Genomic DNA, 18,781 nt, shown 5'->3' on the forward strand with positions numbered 1-18,781 from the left:
GAGAGAGACAGACAGACAGAGAGGATAGAGACAGAGAGAGAGAGAGACAGAGAGAGAGGGAGGGAGGGAGAAAGAGAGACAGAAAGAGAGAGAGAGGGAGAGAGAGAGAGAGACAGAGAGAGTCAGAGAGAGAGAGAGAGAGACAGACAGACAGAGAGGATAGAGACAGAGAGAGAGAGAGACAGAGAGAGAGGGAGGGAGGGAGAAAGAGAGACAGAAAGAGAGAGAGAGGGAGAGAGACAGAGAGAGTCAGAGAGAGAGACAGAAAGAGAGAGAGAGGGAGAGAGAGAGAGACAGAGAGAGAGACAGAAAGAGAGAGAGAGGGAGAGAGAGAGCACCAGCCCCTGGGGGCTCTAAGGGAGAGCTCAGAGCAGTGTCCCCGAAAGAGCTTGGCTTCTTAGCCCCCTTCCTCCCTCTGCCATCCAGCCTGCCTTTCATATGGGCCAAATATGTTCACCGAAAGGTTAATTCTCCGCCGACTGAACATAAATTACGCATGACATGTTTAGCTGGGCTGCCTTATATGGGGAGTGGAGTATTTCAGTACAGTTTGCTTTTTGCCAAGTTTATGGGGCGGAAGACGCCCTGCATGAGAGGGAGGTTTTCTTTCTTTCGTTTTTTTTCTCCCCAGTTTTCTAGTGCGTCACTCACAAACCATAAAAAAAAAAAAAAAAACAAACCCTAAGTGGTGAAGGTGCCTTGGTGGACTCTGGAGGTGGCTTTTTCCTGGCTTTGACTCAAGGTGAAGCAGAGTAATCAATAATCCCTACCAGGGGCTCCAGGGTTTGGACAAAAGCAGGAAAAATATGTTGGCTTCCCCCACCCCCTTTTTTAAATGGAGCTGGAATCTTTTATTGGCAGCATTGTGTCATGTGAGAATACTGTGATTCCCAAGCCTCTTATGGCGGAGGGTCGATGGTGGAGGGCTTTTTAAAAAAAAAAAAAGGAAAAGAAAATCCCTCTTAGTAGTTTACTGCTGTTTGGGTGCAGACAAAATAATCATCTGAGGTCTGCAGGGCCTGAGGGGAGAGGCTGGCTCTGCTGGGAGCCTCTGAGCGAGGCATGATCTCTTGTATTCATACACGAGAGGGCCTGTCACAAAGTTCATCACCATTAACTTTGCAGGGCGTGCACGCAGACACAAGCCCATGACTGTAAAATGGAGTCAATGCAACAAAGTTAGGCCTGCGCCGACCGGCAAGAACAACAAATTAATGCGTGCGTACACACACACTTACACTCACACTCACACACACACACACACGAGCACTAATTAATGCCTTGGGATCTACAGACCCACTGCATTGGGCTTTGAAATCCTACACCCCCACCCCCTCCTCTGGACATACTGTTCCCTTCTCTCTTTGAACTGACTGTATGTTTGCAGGTTATATACAGACAGTTGATTTAGGCTAGTGTCCCACGCCATGCTAGTCAGCTCCATGTTAGCACAGTGCACGAGCCCTTGGGAGGCTTAGTTCTGTGGACCATTTCCTCCCAGATAAACTGTTATCATGGAGGCTTTTAAAACGAAATTCAGTAATTGTAAAATTCAGCTTCTCTGGACCTTCTTAAAACAAGACAGTTTCAGTGTCTTTCTGGCAGCATTAATATGTATCCTGGACTTAGCTGTTAAATAAGAAAAATAAGGAACTCCCTTGGGAATCCCATCTCTGTCACCCATAATCACTGACTAAAATCGGAGGTCTCACACCGGGAGATTTGGCGTCCCTTGGGCTCAGATTTCCATTGGGCCTTTGTCGATTTTCTTTTCTTATGGATTCTCTCACAGGTAGCCCTGTGTCATTTCCCTGCCTTGCTAGAGAAGAGAGCCAGCTGAACATAGAGACTTGAACATGTAGACTCAGTAATGAGATTTTGAGAGGTCTCATCAAAGATTTCAGTTTGATGTCCTTAATGAGAGGTGGAAAAACAGAATAACCTTTGAGTTTTAGGGAACAGGTTGTCAGCCCCAGAAAATCTGTAATTACAGTGCCACTTAAAACATAATCATCGATTATTATTATTATCTGGAGACTCAGAAAACCCTCATATGTATGGGCCTGGAGAGTTTTTTAATCTTCTATTTTTTTGGTCTAGTTTTGTGCCATGAAGCATATTTGTCTAACAGATCTATTTCTTAAATGGCAAGACAGAAAACAGAGGAGTGCTTGTGAACTGTGCTTTGGGGGAGCGTTACTGTGTTTACCTTTTGCATACTTCAGACAAAATCTTCCTCCTGTTTTCATTTTGGCACCCCGGCTTGCCTTTGGTCATAGGATTCTTATAAAATGACACCAAAATTTAAAAAAAGACAAAAAGCTATCTGCATCTTTGGATCAGGAACAGAACATTCAGATTCCTCTTAGGAAATTGGGTTAAAATATTGCTTCGTATGTCAGTCAGGAGCCTTTGTAATCTAAGAGTTAATAACGTGGTAATGAAAGTAGTATCTTCACAGATTGAAATGCTCAGTTGGCCATTGAAATTTTATTTGCTACAATTGATTTACAGGAACAAATAGACGGTGGTTGGTTTTATACCACAACAAGGCAAGGTTAGTACAGGAGAGACAGCCAGGATGATTTCAGGGAAATGGAAGTGAAACTCAGAATGTTAGTGGAGAAAAGGAGAAAAGAGCGGGAGGGGCTGAAACCTTCTCCCTTCTGTTAGTCCCATGTGGGTAGTCCAAGGATCAGGGATACTTTTTCAAGTTCAAGGCCCTGGACCCCAATTCCACCTATGGCTCTTCCCATCATGTGACTCCAGGCAAGTCACTGAACTACTGTGGGCCTCAGGAGGGTCATACATCTCAGGGCCCTTCCAGCTCGATAGCAATTATCTGTGAGTCAGTATAAAATCCAAATGGCGGTATTGATTAGAAAGAATATTACTCTGAAAAGATTCTAAATTAAGTCGTCTTTTAGACTGGAGAAAGTAAATGTCATGCTTTCTGGTAATGGGGGATAAAACTCAAAAGCAGGGAATGTAGAAGAAAGCCTGAGTGAAATTTCATTTACTCTTTCAGGCCTGATCTAAATAAACAAACAAAAAACCAACTTCTTTGTTAAGGAGAGGAAAGGTAGTTGATCTAGAAATCTCCCTCAAAATAAAGATAGTCTCCAAATTACTGGATAAAAACCCACCTTCTTACTTCTATTTTTATTTTCCTGAAACTACTGTTTAGTTTAGAGATTTAATGGTGAGGTGGTAATAACAGAGAAAAGGCTTATAATTAGGGGATGAGTCTTAGCACCTCTTGTAGACCAGAATAGAGCCTGATTGCTACTTAGGAACCTTTTAGAAACACCATACTTATCATTGTCCTGAACTTCGGATTTATTTTAAAATAGAATTTTCAGTAAATAGCCATTATCTTAAAATGCTTAATATATGTTTTCTTTTCCTCTGACTTTTTCCCGCCTTAGAGAAAAAAAGAGAATTGTTGACCCAACATTAATAAACTTACCCAAAAGAAATGCCTTTTCCTGGAGATAATAGTGAGTTACTGTAATAGGTAAGGCTAATAGAACTCTCTTTCTGCTGCAACCTAGCTATACTTAATTGCTTTAGAATGGGAAAAATTGATTCTGTAATCCGTCTCATTCTTGAGAAAGAATCTGACAAATAAACAAAAGACAATGGGGCTCCACCCTTATGACATTCTCTTGGGATGTTTTCACACCTGAGGTAGACACGTATCCTCTGCCATGCATACAAATTAATAAGATTTCCTTGAAGAATATAAGAAGGTAAATAACAGGTGCCAGTATATTCTTTTGGTGGGACCAAATTGCTTACCCATGTCAAAAGGATGCATGCTTTATAAGCAAGTTGGAGAATATTTTCCCATCAGTGTCCAAGACCAACTCATGTATACAGAGAGGAAGGTGAGACCCCAGCTCAATCCTATCATGCATCTCAGTGCTCTTTGAGTGGGAAGCAGAAGATTCAGGAAGAAACCTTTGTTGTATGGCACTACACATATTGATCTGGTTTTGTTTTTATTACTGAGAATCCGTGGACTGTTCTGTGTTCTTGAGAATTCCCTCCAATGTGAAAGATGTGGCTGTGTCTTCTCTAAAAGTAGACTGTAAAATATATTATTTCATTAAAAAAAAACAACAATTTTTGTGCTTATGGTTCAGAGCCTGGCATGTCTTTGTCATAAGTTCATTCATATTTTCAAAGACATCATCTTGTCCTATGGGCCTGGGATAGTCTTAAAAATGAAGCCTTCTTGATGGATTTACATTTTTATATTATGCATTCTATGTTTGGCACTTTTTCCCTTCCATTTTCTTTGATATCTTTCTCTAAGTCTGTGATTGCCCCTTGTTATAGTACTTATGGGTATATTAATCTCAAGATGAAATCTGGTCATATTTCTTGAGAATTACTTTTCCCCTGAGACCAATTATTGTAAAAACATGTATGTGATGTCTCTGAAATAGGATTATGCTTCAGGTGGTAGAGACGTCCCTTAGAAAACTGCTTTGACATTAGTGGAAGAAACTGAGGCACATCTTTATACGCCAAAAGATGTAAATACCAACTTACACCCATAGTATCAGAGCTCTCATTAGGCACAAATCACACTCACCTGCGTTTTTTTTTTCTAAATAGAAAGCTTGCCTCCAGTGAATTTCTTCAGACCACTTAGAAGTTTTGCTATCACACTATCAAAAATATGAGAAGTATTCACTGGCTGCTGCAAAGATTTCTCCTTTTCCATGTTCAAGTCGCTGGTTTTTCATTTCTACGCTAAACTTTGTTTCGTGAAATCCACACAAAGAATACGGCATTCTAGTTCTGTAAGCCCAAATATCTAGGCATTATTTTTGAATATGCCTCACCTTTGATCGCTGTCATTGCATTGATCAGATGATGTAATAGATTCATTAGCTAAAGATGTCCATCCTCTAAAAAAAGTATGTGTGGAGGAAATCCACATGTTAGGAATATATGATCAAATACAGTTGTAAAAAAAATGAATAATTGGCATCAGCACTTTACCAGCATTTAGTTAGATTGTGAGAGGGGTTCTTTTACATATATTTGTATCTTCTGTAGTAGACATAATAAAATTCAATAAATTTAAAATAAATAAAATTCAATAAACTGACATAGAGATAATCCTTTGTATGATTTCAGTATTCTTAAAGAGAAATGATGGGGCAGCTAGATGGTGTAGTGGGTAGAGAACTGGCTGGGGAGTCACAAGGACCTGAATTCAAATCCTGCCTATGACACTTAGTAGCTTTGTGACTTTGGGCAAGTCACTTAACCCTGAGTGCCTTAAAAAAAAAAGAAAAAAAAACAAAATACTACAAATCTTAATTACATTCATTCTGGCAAATTAGAATTACCTGATTTTGCATTCAACTTTACATACTTTTATTTTTTTTCTAAAATCTTATTCAATTCTTGGTCTGCTATTAGTACTCAAGTCAGTAGATTCCTTTTTTGTCTCTTTTGATTGTTCTATTTTTGTTATTTATATTTTCTTCAGATCAAAAGTAGTAGGCTATTTTTTGTTCCAAGTGTCTTTTTTTTCTAAATAAACCAGAGGCCCTCCATTTATTCTTTTCATCTTACTGTAACACATCCTCCTCTATCTACTAGAAAGATACGTTGTTCTCAGGCTCACGTTCCTGAAGATGAATAGCTTTTGGCATTAGGTTTTTTGTTTGGCTTTTTACTAGGAATGGATAGATATGTAATAAGAAATGCCAGAGTAATAAATGTTGGGAAAACACCCAATGGAAGTAGGAAAGGGAACCTATGCGTGGGCATATTCCCCTAAGAGAAAACAAAGTGATAATCTGAACGTTGGTCAAAACCAAGGTGGCCCAACAGGCAGGTAACTGACAGGTGCATCAGTCTACCCCGTGAGTTCAGGTGCTTCACTCCAGAGAGGAAATGGATCCAATATATATCAGTTTGGGGGGTTGTTTTTTGGTCCATCCTGTGTTTCCAGCAGGATTTTCAGTAGTTTTTCAGTCATGTTCAACTCTCTGTGAGTCCTTTTGGGGCTTCTTGGCAAAGACACTGTAGTTGCTTACCATTTCCTTCTCCAGGTTATTTTACAGATGAGGAAACTGAGTCAAAAAGGTGAAGTGATTTTCCCAGGGTCACACACCTAGTAAGTGCCTGGCTGGATTTGAACTCAGAAAGATGGATTTTCCTGGCATTCTATCCACTGTGACACCACCTACATACCCTTACATAGGGAGTGGGGACTCCTTATGTTAAAATCCTTCCCACTTATTTCAGTAACTTGTACACAATTTACAGCACTATAGAGTTTCTAGTATTTGTCAGAGGCAAGTCTTCATCCCAAGTATTCTTTCTCTCTCAGAAAAGGGGGATGTGGAAATTGGCAAGCAGATTTTAATCAGAAGCTTAAAAAGAAAACCATGGATTTTAATAGAACAAAAAAAAATGTGGCTGAGAGATTTCTGTCACTGGTGAAAGTAAATGCTTGTTCCTATGTCATATTTAGAAAATCATTTATTTGTTTGTCATCTAGCAGTGTATGGTGTTCTAGTTGGTGTGGGATCCTGAGACACCCTGGACTTCAAGCAGGGTCTACGGCGCAGCTGCTTAGGTGATCCATAAGAATACATTCAAGGCCCTCTGTGTTTGGATTTCATCTTCTCTCATTTCTCCTCCACCTGCCATTCCTCAGATCTCTTCATCCCTTGCTTCCTTGCTTACCCATCCATCCTAGGTCTGTATCCCAAAGAGATCAAAGAAAAATAGAGATTTCTATGTACAAACACATTTCTAGCAGCTCTTTTTATTATGGCAAAGAATTTAGAAATTGTAAGGAAGCCCACCCATTGAGGAATGGCTAGATAAGTTGTGCTAAATGATTGTGATGGACTATTATTGTGTCATATGAAATCCTGAGGCGAATGGCTTCAGAAAAAAAAAAAAACCCTGGAAAGAACTGCCTGAACTGATGCAAAGTGAAGTGAGCAGAACCGGGAAAATATTCTACATAGCAATAACAGTGTTGTAAGAATGATGAAGACTTAACTGTTCTGATCACTGCAATGACCCATGACAACTCCTAAGGACTCATGATTAAAAATACCCTCTCCCACCAGAGAGTGAGCTGGGAAGCGGAGTCCACATTGAAGCATGTTTTTTCACTTTATTTTTTTCCATATGGCCTATATGGAAATATGTTGTGCATGATTTCACATGTATAATGAAGATCATGTTGCTTGCCTTCTCATTGGATGGACTAGTTAGAGGGAGGAAGAGAATTTAAAGCACAAAGTAAAAACTGACTGTTTAAAAAAATGACTACAATAACCAAAGTCGTCTCCACTCTTCAGGCATAACTCAAACGGTGATGTTACTATAGGTTCTTGATGGGTGTTTCATTCTCAAAACCCGCAAATACCCTTGTTTCACGAAGTCTTCCCAAATGCCTTGTGCCCAGATGCACAAGGTCTCATTTTTCCTCCTCTGAACTTTGATAGCATTCTCTCCTTCTCTTGTCAGGTTATAATTTTCCAGCCCCTAATGTTTCCTGCACTGTGCCGAGCCCTAGGGAGACAAGGAAAATTAAAAAACAAAACAAAACAAAACAGTGCAGTCTCTCACACTGTAATGGGAGATACAACATACAAAAAATCACATGCAAACATGATGCATGCAAGAGAAACTGGAGGTAACCAGCTGAAGAAAGACACTAGCATTTTGGTGAATTGTGAAAGGGGGGACTTTAGCTGGGGCTCAAAGAGAGCCAGGGAAGCCAAGAGGCAGAAGTGGGAGGGAGAGAAAGCTCTCGGCATGGGGAGAACAGGGAAAATCCCCGTAGCTGGGAGATGTGCCCACCAGCTTCTTGAAGGGCAGAACTAACTGGGCTGTTCACATTTTTAACCTGAGCATAGTGGTTTATACATAATAGATATTTGAGAAATTTTTACTGAGAAAATTAACGAATGAAGGATCAAAATTATCACCTTAAACAGTTCCACTCAACTCTAAAAATCAAAAAGGAGTAGGAGTAGCAAGTATTATTATTTACAGATCATTTAAGTTAGAATTTCATTAATTATTTCACTCTTAATTAAGGTATTTTTCTCCCTCAGGGTGGTGGTGGAGGAGTTCTCTCTAGTGGAAGGTGACTAGACATATGTGTATCATTGGTCCCTTTCATTAGATAACATTAAAAAAAACATTGATTAGACAAAAAAACTATTCAGCCAGTAACTAGGCAGCTTTGTGGTGCAGTGGGCCTAAATACAGAAGACTCATCTTCCTGAAGCCAAATCTGGACTCAGACACTTTTACTAGCTGAATGACCCTAAGCAAGTCACTTAACCCTATTTGCCTCAGTTTCCTCAATTGTAAAATGGACTAGAGAAGGAAATGGCAGACCATTCCAGTATGGCTGCCGAGAAAACCCTAAATGGGCTACGTCTGAAAATGACTGATTAACAAGACGTCAGTAAATAGCCTGCCTTTCAGTTATTCCCTCCCCCCACAACTTTCCACTTCCTGGTCCCCAAGGTTCTGTTTCCTGGCACTGTTTCCTGCCTTTGTGCCTTTGCGAACACCCTTCCTTCTCCTTAGAATATGCTTGAAGGCCCAGTCCTCATGCCACCCGCATTCCGCCTCCTTCCCGGTCCTCAGCAGAATTAGTTGCTCCCTCCTCCCACGTCCCCTGTGGGACTTTGTCCCTCTGTCATGGTCTTTATCACCATCTGCCTTGCATTAGAGTTATTCCTGCAAATATCTTATCTTCCCTGGTAGACTGTGTGTTTTGTAAGGGCTAGGCCGTCTTATTTATCTTGGCCTAGGACAGCCTTTTGTACATGGTAGATAGAGGCACAATAAATGATTTTTGAACCAAAACGAATGTTGACTTAGGGAAGAGGAGAGGAGAGGGTTTCTATTTGGACGTGCTATTGGAAGGCTACTGTGAACTCCGGCCTCAGAGAGTTAGGGCCTCTTAGCATCAGTACCCAGCCCTAACCTTGACCTTTCAAGTCAGTTCTTTTTGATGCCAGGCCTGTGTGCATGTGCCATCAGCCATGTGCTGGGGCTGCTAGCCACTGTTAACTCTGTGTTCTCAGTTCTGGGTATCTGGGGAAGTCCTTCTGCAGGCTGAGAAAACCTGGTGGAGAGGCAAGCCTAGAATTTGTGTCAGGCCTGGTCGCCTTCCCCAGGGACAAGAACACATCACAGAATAGAATATTTGTGATCATTTCCTGTTCTGCTTTGTATTTTTTCTCATTCCCATTTTCTGATGCCAACGCTAATGAACAGAGAAATCATCAAGAGACTGGCACCAAGAAAAAGAGAAACAAAGCCTGGATAAACCCCACACCAGAGATCATTCCCTCATAAGCAAAAGATGGGTGGTCCCGGACGCAGTACAAAGGGGAAGAGCTTCCTCTCTGACCCCATCCCAGGGCTCAGGTTCTGGAGCCCAGAGCTCCCCGGTCTCACCCCCCGCTGGTCCCTGTGTTCTTCCAATTAACCGAGCAGCTGACATGTATCTTTTTTCATTTGGAAAGTGAGGTGGTTCTATAGGTGTTTGTAAAGTTCCATTTTATTTTTAAAAACAGAAGATTATGGCAAATATGCACATGCATATGTGGTCATCCACACAAAACACACATGCACAGTCCTAAAAGTCTTAGTGCAGTCTGAAACACTTGGGGGCACCCATAAATACCGCTGGCACATCCAGGTTCTGTGACCCTGTGCAACTGTTTAATGTGTGAGTGCCCCAGGTGACTTTCTAAGGATATTTGTTGCTGAAAAAGGCTGATCTGTAGTGAGAGAGACTTTTGTCACTAGGAGCCCCCCAGAGCAATGAAATCATAGGTCTAGTTCCCCTCAAGATGTGTATGTGTGCATGTGGGTTTGTGTGTGTGCACACATGTGTGTGTTTGTGTGTGTCTGTGTCTGTGTGGTCGGTTAATCAATAAACACTCATTATAAATGACACCTTTTATGTGCTAGGCACTCCACCAAGGATTGACGACACACAGAAAGATAAAAAAGCCTCAGGTCTCATAGAATTGTGTGTATGTATGTTTGTAAAACTTAAACTGCATTAAGACTTTTAGAACAATGCATCCGTGCATGAGTGTGTTTATGCGTGTGAACATACATTTCTACATGCATCTGCACAGGCGGGCCCAGTGCCTGGGAAGTGGATTGGGGCCTTAGCAGTTGGAGCGTTGGACCTAAAGGGTCAGGCAGAGCTGAATGTGAAGCCTGACCACGGTGCCCCTTAACTCCATCAGATCTCATTTCCTCAGCCGAACATGTAAGAGCACCTCCCTTACAAGGCTGGGGCAAATATCAGGTAAACAGAAGAAGTTTTTGCAAGGCTAAAGCATCATGGAAATGCCACGTGTTTTATATACATGTATTGTGTATTCATATGATGTGTATCACATGTGTAGATATGCCTGCCTGTGTGTACATGCATTCCCATAATATGGCCCCATGCATTTGTTTATACGCCATGCATTAAGCATATGTGGTCCTTCATGGCAAGCATCATTCAGGACCAATTTTGTTTTTCCATAAATCAGTCACCTTAGCCAGTTCAGAGTCAGCCGTCATACACCAGTCTGTCACAGACCTGACTCTGGGGAACATCATCTCCAAGCTAAGAGATATCACAAAAAAAAAGGTGTTGAGGAAAGTTCTTCCAAAGCAATCAGCCCCATCACCAGTCTCTAATGATAGCCTTATCGTTTTCATCTGGACAAGCTAATGGCCAGAGCAAGGAAACACACAGACAGACAGGCACACACGCATACACACATGCACACACAGAGACACACACATGCACACACACACGCATGCACACACACATGCACAATGAACAATGGTTCTATTTTTACCTCCCATGTGAAGGCTAAGTCCATGCCTTAATTAGAAGCCTGAGTACACAAACTACTGGCTAAGCTTCAGTCCTTAACTCGAAAGGACCCCAGCTGCAGAGGCCGAGGGCCTGATTTCGAATCCTACCATAGATCCTTCCTGCCTGTATGGGAAGTTCATATTCTCCCTGGATCTTAATCCCCTGATCTGTAAAATAAAGGGCATATACTAGCTGAGCTTGGAAGCCCTGGGGCTCTAGATTTCTGATCCAATGAATTTAAGTTCTTGGGATAGTTAAACGTATCTGGAAAATTATTGATTAAGCCGTTTAATACTTAAAACAAAAACACTGAAAAAAACAGAAGTCCAAATAGAACCCTAATTCATGGTTTCTGTTTGCTACACATATATGTATATTTATGGTTACATGTTTATATTTACACATGTACTTATATATTATTTATACCTCATATATTCGTATTTATATATATTATATATATGTAATAATTAGATAGCTTGCTACACATATATGGCTATGTCCTGGTTATTCAGTGAATGAAGCAGATTTCTGTCTCACTCTTTGGTAGCCCTTCAGGATCTAGGTGAGTGGCCTCTGTGCCAAACGGGGGTCCTCCTTGTCATGGGGACGTGTCTGTATCACGCATGTTCAGACCTGTATCACACAGACATCACATAGGTCATGTTTCAATCTCTATTTACAAGGGAATAAGTTTATCATATCTTTTGTGAGATGATTCAGACTTGGTATTCGGTTTTATCTAAAGGTACAGGAGAATACGCCTTATTTTAGCTCTGACCGTAGAGAATGATTTGGTGAAGTTGGGTTCTTTTTTTTTTTTTTGATCCCATTATTATAATATATCTGTGTGTTTGTGGATACCTTTTTAATATCTTCAAGACTATGTATTATTGTGGAATCTCAGTCATGTCTGACTCCTTGTGACCTCCTTGGTGGTTTTCTTGGCAGAGATATTGGAGTGGTTTGCCATTTCCTTCTCCAGCTCATTTTACATAGAAAGAAACTGAGGCAAACAGGGTGAAGTGACTTGCCCAGGGTCACACAGCTTGTAAGTGTCTGAGGCCACATTTGAACACAGGAAGATGAGTCTTTCTGACTCCAGGCCAGTTCTCTACCCACCGCACCCCCTAGCCTCCCCTAGCTTCAAGATTGCACCGTGGCTTCTATTTTCTCTGCTCCTGTTCCTGCTGTACATTGCTAGGCCTTGTTCTCAGTCCTCTTTGCACTGTTAACGTCCATTTTTTACCTGATACTTTTGCTTAAGTAGAAGAAAAGTGTCTGACTGTCTCTCTCTCTTCACACCTGCAACGGTTCAACAATGGGAGCTTCTAATAGTGCGACTCACTCAGATACGCACCGAAGCGAAGTGAGGGCAGCCCCTTCCAGCGCCGACCTTTCACTCCTCTGATTGCCCTTCCCTAAAAAAGGACGCTCTTGCATTTTTGTTGGAGAGCAAGTTTTAGACAAAGGCTTCAGAACTCAACCAAGCTGAGCTTTCTCTCCCCTGCAGTCCTTTGTCAAAGCAATGGAGAGGTCCTCACTGTCCTATTCAAAAGAAAAATCTACCTTTTTTCTGCCGAGATTTTGAACTTGTTCTGAAATAATTAAATAAATTGAGTTGTTATGTCATCTAAGGAGAAAATAGAACAAATAGAGTGTGTGTGTGTGTGTGTTTTCTAGGAGAGCTTTTGAAATGTTATAACAAAGTTAATCCCTACATGCAACTATTTCTGCTAATAGCCCTGCTTTCAATCAGGATTCTATTTCTATACTTTAGAACGAGTGTGCCTTAGTGGATGGCAGGCTAGTCTCAGAAACTGCTGGACTGGTTGAAAACGGAGCCCTCATAAAACGCTGTGCTGTCTCTGCGTCCCTGGCTTGGTGTACTGCTTAATCACAGCTCTTCTGAGTTTTCTTTAAGACGCTTGGTTGTAAATAAAATGCCAGCCTGTGTTGGCAAAGGGCGTTTCCCCTCCCGCAGGGTTCTTGCTAACAATACAAATGCAGAACCAGTGGATATTCCCTTTTAAAATGCCATCGGCTTCCAGGTTTCATTTTTGCAGGAAACAAACACTGAGCATTTAGAATCATCTGAGAAGGAAAGCTTATTTAGGAGACACAGTGTGCAGTCTCTCTGTTTTTGCTTTTGTAACAGAAATATATTTTAGCAACAGGTATTTGGGGAACCACAGAGATTTGTCAAGTTTTCCAACTGGTTGAGTAATGGTTAAGACCTGGATTAACAAGCAGAAAGTGTTTATTGACCACTTTTGCTAAATAACTTGTTTGTTTTGAAATGTCTTCTTTCGTCCTGACCTTTTAGTTGTTCATTTTTATGACACAGAAAATCCATATAGCATCCTTTTTATGTGTGGTCTGGCAAATTGCTGCCACCATTGCCTCCCTCTACTGACATTACTTTATATCTAGTCTTTTAATTTTTTTGGGGGGGAGGAGGGCAATTGGGGTTAAGTGACTTGCCGAAGGTCACATGGCTGGGTTTGTGTGTGTATGTGTGTGTGTGTATGTTGTATCTGTGGCTGAATTTGAACTCAGGTCCTCCTGACTCCAGGGCCTGTTCTCTATTCACCACACCACCTAGCCTCTCCTCTTTTAAATTTTTTTTGGGGGAGGGCAATTGAGGTTAAGTGACTTGCCCAAGGTCACACAGCTAGGTGTGTGTGTGTGTGTGTGTGTGTGTGTGTGTGTGTGCATGTGTGTTTGGTGTTGTGTCTGTGGCCGAATTTGAACTCAGGTCCTCCTGACTCCAGGGCCAGTGCTCTATTCACCACACCACCTAGCCTCTGCTCTTTTAATTTTTTTGGGGGGGAGGGCAATTGAGGTTAAGTGACTTGCCCAAGGTCACACAGCTAGGTGTGTGTGTGTGTGTGTGTGTTTCTTTTTTTTTTTTTGGTGTTATATGTCTCTGGCCAAATTTGAACTCATATCCTCCTGACTCCAGGGCCGGTGTTCTATTCACTGCGCCAGCTAGCCTCCCCTCTTTTAATTTTTTTTAATATGCTGTTTTCCCAAATAGATGGAGAACTACTTGAAGTAAAAGAATTATTTGTTTTTTATCAAACCCTTGTCATGTCCCCAGTGCCTGGCATATGGTAGATATTTAATAAATACTTAGGGAATAAATAAATGAATGAAAGCATACTTAATTTTTAATATGTCTGAAACTTAACCTTCATTGAATTTTCACATTCAGGCATAGCCCTGCCATTTATACTCTTGGAAAGTAAACACTTTATTCAATCCCACTGAATCCATTACATTCCAACAAGTTTATCCCATTTCCCAAAGTTTCCAACAAGTTTATCCCTATATCCCAAAGAATAGAAAGCTTTATTGCTGTAAGCATTATTTGCATTGGATTCCTTTACATGTTTTCAAAATAATTGATGAGGGCAATAGTTTTATGGTGAAAAAAAAGTCCATATCATGGAAGTGATGGATTATGTTGTGTCTCCCATTTAGACGACCTCATCAAATCAAGAAGGCCTTGTACAATGTGATTCTGCTTTAGCCGCCCACTGCTTGGCCTTGATTTAGGCCATGTATCATCTCTAACAAGAAACACTTAAAATGAGCTGTTTAGTTTTTATAGTAGTGCTAAAGTGCTGTCCTTTATAGGCTTAGCAGTAAACACCAGGTGCCCATGGAGTCGTGGCTTAAGTCTTTGGAGATTTTGTAAATGCTTTGTGAAAGTAGCAGAGCCCGAACTTCATCCGGGGAGCAGGGCAACCTTTGCCTCTTTAACAGTTGGCTTCTCTCCACCTTCCACTGTCTCTGTTCTGTTTTGTTGCGCTGCCTTTGAGGATATACATAGAAGACCTCCTGTAGGCGTAACTGGGATTCTGTAGCTTTCATATTAGTAGTTGGTCTTTGGTTTTTATTCTTTACTTTAGCCAACTTTATCTAAGCACAGTAGGACGTCAGAGGTCTTGAAGGTGGCGTCCAAGCCCTGTTCCTGTGTGACTTTGGCAGGTCATTATGATTCTCTGGGCCTCAGTTTGCTAATCCGTAAAACTAGAGAGTTGGTCTGCCATTCAACTTTGACATTTGTTGAGTCTATGACTTAACTATAAATTATTTTGTTGCATCATTAGACTTTCAGAGACATGAAATTTGGGGAGAATGGATCCTTACTCCTGTAGGATTCACAAGATAATCTGGACTCTCAGAAATGTAACTAGTATGACAGGATTTCCACTTTCTATAATAGAGCAGGAGGAACGTGAGCCTGTGCGCTCTCCCAGAGCAAGCCCTGCCTTTTTGCTTTTCTGTACGCTTTTCACTTAGCCCAGTGCCTGGAGAACGTAGTCAGTACTCCATGAGTACTTGGTGACTGACATTAAGGAAGGTCTGCTCCTCAGGTTCCCTGTAAGATTATATTTTAAAAATGTGACGCATATATAATATTACCTGACAGTGTTAGAAAATCTCATTGTAGAAAACTTCACGACTCAATTCAATCAGTATTTATTAAACACCTAATATGCGCAAAACATTTGGTTTTTTGTTGTTTTCTGATCATTTTATCTTCCTTAGGTAAATATGTTCTTTTGGGTTTTTTGGACAGAGCTTTAAAATGTAAGTTTTATATTAGTAGCTAATAATACAGGAAATGCATTGATTGTCCGTATTTCAGTGAGCTTAATAGGAGCAGATTAGATGTATCAGACCCAAGTTCTTTTCCAGTGAAAAGTTACCTGGCCATTTTGTTACCATGGGATCCTTAGCATGACGTAGGTTCACTGATTTAACAATCAATTATCCTTGCTAAGTGCTTTGAGTTCACCAAGGATTCCCGGCCCTTCAGAGTCTGGGTGTCAGACTAGACTGTGTACAGATGAGAAGGGGAGCCCTGATCATTCAGAATCTGTTCCACAGGCATGTAGGAGGTGAGAAGTTTGAAGGATCCCAAAGGCAATAGTCCTTTCTGTGGACTGGAATGATCTGGAGGCGCTCGAAGGGAAGCTTGTAGCTTGAATCTGCTGGGGAGGTATGCAGGGAGGCAGGATTTGTGTTCCTGGGGCATGGGAGATGGGGGGAAGGAGGAGCTGTGTGGTGAGCAAAAGGCCTTGCTGGACAGTAGGGTACAGGGAGGCTAGGCCAGTGTGTTACTGTATGAAGAAGAGGCAGTGAAGGAGATGAGGCCTAAAAAGGGACCTTGGAGCTAGGCTGATGAGAGCCTCGAATGCCAAGAATTTTGGATCTATCCTTAAAGGTGTTTGAGTAAAGGAGTAATAATTTATAAGACTATTTCAAGAAAATTAATTTGATGTTTTTGTGGAACATAAAATGGAGGAAAGATTGGTTAAGGGGTGAGAATAGTATTCAGCTGATTAGACATTTATTCAATACCACTGGGTGCAAGGCTCTGAACTCCAGTGGAGGAAAGCGAGAGTTCTAGGGGAGTGACTCATGGAGGAAACACTGAAAATGGCCTCAAAGTGTTGACTCATTAGATATGGGGAGGGGCAGGCAATGTCAGAGATGACTGCAGGCTAGACTGGGAGAGAGCTAATCAGAGAAAGAGGGAGGAAGGAGGACAAGCCAGCCAAGTCGAGGAGGAGTCATGGGCCCTGTCTGGGACAGAACACGATCTTGTGAATCCCTGGGCATGCACAGCTCCCACCAGCAGTTGTCAGTTTCTTTGCCCACCCACTGGTGGGCATCATTTTAAGAGGGATGAATCTCATTTGACAGGCCGTCAAAATCATTTCTTGTATTTGTTTTCAATCTGAATGAAAAATGGCCTGTTGGCTGAAAAAGGCATTTTACTTTTATGTTTGTTTTTTAGGTCTTTTTATTTCCTGAACCTTCTGTCTTTAGCAAATCCATTGGAATTTGCTTTTTATTTGCTTCATCATTTCAGTCATTTTTTAATCGTGTCCAAGTCTTTGTGACCCCATTTGGGGTTTTCTTGGTAAAGACACTGGAGTGCTTTGCCATTTCCTTCTCCAGATGAGGAAACTGAGGCAAACGAGGTTAAGTGACTTGCCCAGGGTCACACGGTCACACAGCTAGTAAGTTTGTGAGGCTTGATTTGAACTTGGGAAGAAGAGTCTTCCAGACTCTTGTCTGGCACTCATTTCACTTTACCACCTGGCTACCCCTTTCCTCCCCACAGTGTTTGGTAAAGCGTGTTTATTTTGAATCTGTGTAGAAAGAGATGTTTCGCCAGAATTAACTGCAGTTTTGTTTGTTTGTTAGGATCAGAGTTGTGGGGGCAGTGTGCTGACTTGAGCATGTGAGCCCCACAGGTGAGGCTGGGAGCCGGGTCTTTCTGAGTGATAAAACAATCCCATCTGTACCACAGCCCCATAGGCACATTTTCCAAGGGATCATGGACAGTCTATGTGGCATGTTCTTGGGTTCATAGAAACTTCCTGGGGGCCACGCTCATCTGGCCTTCTTACCTCTCTCGGCATCCCTGCCTGACGATTTCAGTGGGAAAATAGTCTAAGAACTTTGACAGCTATTTATTAAGGAGAACAATGGTCCTTGCTAAAGAATACCTTAAATATACTAGTAATTGAGTAATTTCCACTAGGTGCTACAGTGGACAGAGTGCAGGATATGGGCTCAGGAAGACCCGAGTTCAAATGCAGACCGTGACACTTACGAACTGTGTGACCCTGGGCAAGTCACTTAACCTCTCAGACTCACTTTGCTCATCTGTAAAAAGAGGGTCCTAACGACCCCTATTTCCTGGGATTGTTAAAACATCAAACATTTATAAAGGGCTTTTTGAACTTCAGAATGCTCTCTAAATAATTGCTTTTATCAATTATTATTAATTTCACTCTCTAAATAAAATCACCAGAGTAGACAGGAGAAGAGAATGTGGTAACAATTATAATCAAAAGAATTTTAATTCAACTCAGCAAACATTTATCAACACCTACTCTGCGCCAGCATTGGGTCTATACTGGGAACACAAATACAGAAACAAAACTCGATGTTTTCCATTGTCCATTTTTGGTGGGGTCGGGGAGGGGAGACAGATGAAAGCGTACAAGGCAAAGTTGTAAAAGTATAAGTCAATTAAGCATAATTTCAGAGGGGGTTAGGACAAAATTCAAAGTATAAAATAAAAGGATGCACTTAAATATTCTGCATAGTCATTGGATAAAAGTGCAAAATGAAACGCCATTTTTGTAAATTCTGTGATTCCTGATTTACACTATTCATTTTCCTTGGTTATTAGTTAATAGATCAATATAAACTAATTGGTATCTTTCAGCACCAAACAAACTGTGTATTCCTCCATCCCCGCAATGCCCCCCACCAGTTGTGGAGATTTTCGGGAAAGATGAAGGCACACAATATGGTTTACCTGAATCCTATTCCTACTGATTCCCTGAAGAGAAATTAATCAGAGCACCTGAAAATGACAATGAAGTTAGGGTCGTTCAACAGGCCTTTTAACAGAAAACAGATGCCTTTGTGAATCAAGCTATTTTGTCTTTAAAAGATTTTTTTTAAAAACTCAGGATCACCCAGTGAAGAATGACTAGCGTCCTGTAACTAAAAGTTAAAATGGATAAAACTTATTGTTTTCCAGAGTTTCCCTGGCTGTAGAAAGGCTAAGTGAATTGATTAAGGTCACACAGTCAGTAGACTCACATTAGGCAGGATCTGAACCCATGTCTTCCTGATTCTAAGATAATTGAAGACACTAGAATTTATGTTTGTTTTTAAACGCTCCCAATGCCTTTTAAGAGAAGGTAAAAGGAGTTTGGGCATTCTCCATGCGGAAAAGACTCACGGAAACTATTATTTTACATCCATTGCTTGAACTCTGATCTCCTAAAATGAATCACTCCCATTTGGGAATGACAGAAATACTCTCAGGGT

The 18,781-nt window shown here is 41.2% G+C and overlaps 1 protein-coding gene across 1 annotated transcript in view; it reads left to right on the forward strand.

The window, feature by feature from the left end:
- MBNL1 (muscleblind like splicing regulator 1) overlaps nucleotides 1-18,781 on the forward strand; it is a 219,873-nt gene that overhangs the window by 645 nt on the left and 200,447 nt on the right. The window lies entirely within an intron of this gene.

Source organism: Petaurus breviceps, unplaced genomic scaffold, assembly GCF_028583685.1.
Source record: "Petaurus breviceps papuanus isolate PSGF00001 unplaced genomic scaffold, PetGlider_PUasm1.0 173, whole genome shotgun sequence".
Classification (NCBI taxonomy): domain Eukaryota; kingdom Metazoa; phylum Chordata; class Mammalia; order Diprotodontia; family Petauridae; genus Petaurus; species Petaurus breviceps.